The sequence below is a fragment of the Nicotiana sylvestris genome, chromosome 11 (genome assembly GCF_000393655.2).
Source record: "Nicotiana sylvestris chromosome 11, ASM39365v2, whole genome shotgun sequence".
In the NCBI taxonomy this organism is placed as follows: Eukaryota; Viridiplantae; Streptophyta; class Magnoliopsida; order Solanales; family Solanaceae; genus Nicotiana; species Nicotiana sylvestris.
The window spans coordinates 31396269-31400237 of NC_091067.1; the positions used below are offsets into that span (position 1 = coordinate 31396269).

General features: G+C 36.2%; 1 pseudogene; it reads left to right on the forward strand.

The window, feature by feature from the left end:
* The first annotated feature begins 1006 nt into the window (after positions 1 to 1006).
* LOC104212857 (actin-like) lies at positions 1007 to 2914 on the forward strand (annotated as a pseudogene).
* Positions 2915 to 3969: the final 1055 nt, after the last annotated feature.

The following is a 3969-nucleotide window of genomic DNA, read 5'->3' on the forward strand; positions in this document are numbered from 1 at the left end:
ATTGCCAACTTTTGCCAATTAGTGTCGAAACCTTTTAGAAATATCTGAATGCAAATCCGGGCATATGCCCAATTCCAAAATCACTATCAGAACCTAATGGGACCATCAAAACTCCGATCCGGGGTCAAATACTAAAAAGTCAAACTTGATCAACTCTTTCAACTTAAAGTTTCAAACATGAAATTCATTCTTCTAAACTAATTCCGAAACACCTGAAAATCAAAATCGACAATTCACACAAGTCATAATATATCATATGAAGCTACTCATGCCTTCAAACCACCAAGCGAAATACAAACGCTCAAAACGATCGGTTGGATCGTTATATTTAGTTATACCACAATTTTATCTCAACTAAATGTCGTATAAACTTATCTGAAATTTAGTCCCAAAATTAATTATCCCTTATCCTCGTACCAAACGAGCCCTTAAGGATAAATGACTGCTTACCTTTTTGTCTCGGTTTGTTCTTAAAATAGTGGCGCAGCAGGTGTAAAATCTTTAGCTGAACGAAATATATTAGTCAGCAGGTGCACGGGAGGACTACAATTTTTTTTACTTCTTTTTTTGCGAATAATTCTTTCCTACTTCTTTCACTAATTAATTCCTTGTTATTCCACCTACAATCGAAATGAAAATTTTAATAAGTCGAAAAGAATATATCTCTTTCTTGTTTGTTTTTTCCAGTCTTGTTTGGAATACATTTACCGAAACCCCTAAAAACCAGATCATATTTCACTCTCTCAGACTTTCGGTTAATATTTCCTGCATAGCTTACAGGTAAACAATTCATCTCTTCCTTTTTAATTAAAAAAAATTCAGTGCGTGACACTTTTGGGCGTTTACACTTCTTTTCTAAAGAATTCTCGTATTTTTTTTAAAAAAGTAAGTTGATCACATGTTCAGAGAAAGTGAATAGACGATGTTTGATTCCCTTTAATCTTAGATGACAAACCATGAAAAAACTGAAATGTATGGTGATTTTAATTTTACATTTACTTGATTGATGGATGATCATGAACCAATTGTTCTTTACAATGGAAGTGGATTATCCAAGGTAAGTCCAATATAATTAACTAGCTACCATTGCCCTTAATTTCTTTAACCGTGGTGTTTGGGCTAGCTTGCGCACCTCGACTAATTTCAGGGGCTACCGGCTACCTCCCACCAATAGAGGTATCGGGTAACTCTGACTATCGAGACTTGGATAATGCGGAAGAATCACCTGGTGTTTTTGCCTTGCTAGAATTTGAACTTGAGATGTCATGATTTTCGTTCACTTCATTAACCACTAAGTCATACCCTTAGGTGTTTTCTTATTTATCTAACTAATTGTGACAACTAGTGGTGGATTCAGGATTTAAATTTGACAGGTTCAATATTTAGGTTCACACTTTTTGAAATTATGAGTTCAAAATTTAAATACTTTTTGAAACTTTAGTGACATTTTACATATATATAGCTATGCTCGATGTCAAAAATATTGGGTTCAGTCGACTCCATCCGCCTCTAATGATAATCTTAATCTGTTTATAGGCTGGTTTTGCTGGTGAAAAAGCTCCCAAATTCGTATTTCCTACTATAGTTGGTCATCTACGACATGGAAAGTCGCGTTATCATCCAAAGGAACTCTTAAGCAAAGAGTTTTTTGCTGGCGATGAAGCCTGGGAAAAAAGAGGCACTCTTTCTTTAAGGTATCCTGTGGAGAGTGGTATTATTGATGATTGGTGTAATATGGAGAAGTTATGGTCTTATACTTTCTTTGATCGGCTCCAAGTTGATCCATCAGCTCATCCAGTGCTTTTAACCGAAGCGCCTCTTAACCTCAAAGAAAATCGAGAGAAAACAGCTGAAATTATGTTTGAAACTTTTAATATAATGTTCCTGCCATGTATCTTGCTAATCAAGCTGCTCTTTCATTATATCCTGCTAATCGAACAACCGGTGCGTATCACATCTTTTTCAAACTCATCTGGTTTGCTCATTTTATATGACATTCTTTTTTTGTTTCGAAAACATTGACAGTCCATTTCTGTATTGGAAAAGCATTAGCTGATTTTAACATTTTCCGACATGATTTGTTGGAAACTTAATATAAAAGTTTATTTTTAAGTAGGATTGAGAAAGATGTAGGAACATGTAGAAGCAATGAGGACGATGTTTGTATTGTGCATATATGTAGTTTATCTGTGGAAAGTTTTAAATCCTTCGTCAATGTACTACTATTCTTCTCTATACTGTTGTGATTTGCATGCTTCCTTAAAGCCGAGGATTTACCGCAAACAGTCTCTCTATCTGCACAAGGTAGGGATAATGTTGCGTACACACTATCCTCCCCCGACCCCTATTTGTGGGATTACACTGGATTTTTTGTTGTTGTTGTTGTTGTTGTTGTTGTTGTTGTTATTGTTGTTGTTGTCGTTGTTGTCGTTGTTGTCAATGTGCTACTACTAACTAATTGACATGTATTTTTAATAAGGTCTTGTAGTTGATTGTGGCAATGGAGGTTGTTGTGCAATTCCAGTTACTGAAGGATACCCATTTTTGTCTGCTGTTTCACAATCATATGTTACTCCTCGTGATCTCTCTCAAAATCTAGGGGCAATGATAAACTATGAGATCCTCGTACATGGAAAACAAATTAGTGGGCCGTTGTGCTTAGCTGATGACATAAGGAATAAATGTTGTTATATCGCATTGGATTTTGAAGAGGAGATGGAGATAGCTAAAAATAACTTTGAATTTGTTAGTATTAATTATTTTTCTTACTTGGTTGATTATTTATTAATATTCATGAATAACAATTTCACGAGATCTCATATTTATTATCTGTCAATGACAGGCGATTTTAAAAATAAGCACGTATTTATCCCAAGAATACCATTATTATCTTCACAAGACGAAAGATTACTAGTTCAATTTAAAAGAACACAGTAGGGATTGAAGAGGACATGATCAACGTCCAATTCACGAATAGGTGCTCATATCAGCTTCTTCTCAAAATGCTCTCGGCGCACGTTAGTTAAACGTACGCCGAACTCGTATCCATGGCGAGAGGAAGAGGTAGAAGAAGGGGAACACCTCGGAAACACCCACTAGAAACAGTAGAAGCGTTATTAACTACAAAACAGCCATTATTGGAGAAAAATCCTCCACTAAACACTCCACCAGCTCCAATTGAAAATTCAGCTCAAAGTTCAGATCTCAGCAAAAAAGCAATTGCATGTGCAACTGGAGCAAGTTCAATTCAATCAAGTGTAGCTAAGAAACTAGATCTGACAAGTACATCACCTAAAGAAGTTGTTTCAGAAGGGACGGAGGCACAAACCAATGGAATAGTAACTTCGCAGAAACTAGTCCAGATACAGAGTGACCTAGCTAACAAAGAGGATGCTCCGGTAGTGAAGAAGGATCCAAAAGATGAAGCTAAGGCTCCATGGACAACACTCTTCCATAAGAACAGATTTGCTTCTAATGGTATGTCACTTTCATACATACCACCATTGTTAATAGATGGTGAACCTGTGGTCCAATTAGATAAGGCAGAGGTGGAAGAGGAAGAAGCTAAATGGAAATGTGCTTTGATTGCTTATATCTTAGGTGATGGACTAGGGTATAATGCAATGAAAAGGTATATCAGTATTCATTGGTCTCATGTTCCTGAACCTGACCTGTTTTACCATGAGGAATGTTACTATATAATCAGATTTAAAAATATGGAAGATGCTAGAGAAATCCTATGTGCAGTGCCTTATTCCATAGCTAGTAAACCTATCATCCTAAAGCCATGGACCCCGGATTTTAACTTTACAGAGGAATTCCCCACTTCCATTCCTTTGTGGGCAAAATTCCCTAAACTACCTATGTCTTGTTGGGGTATGCGATCTTTAAGCAGAATAGCAAGTGTGATTGGGAAACCTATCTTTGCTGATGAATGTACAACAAAGTAGACTAGAGTTTCATATGTTA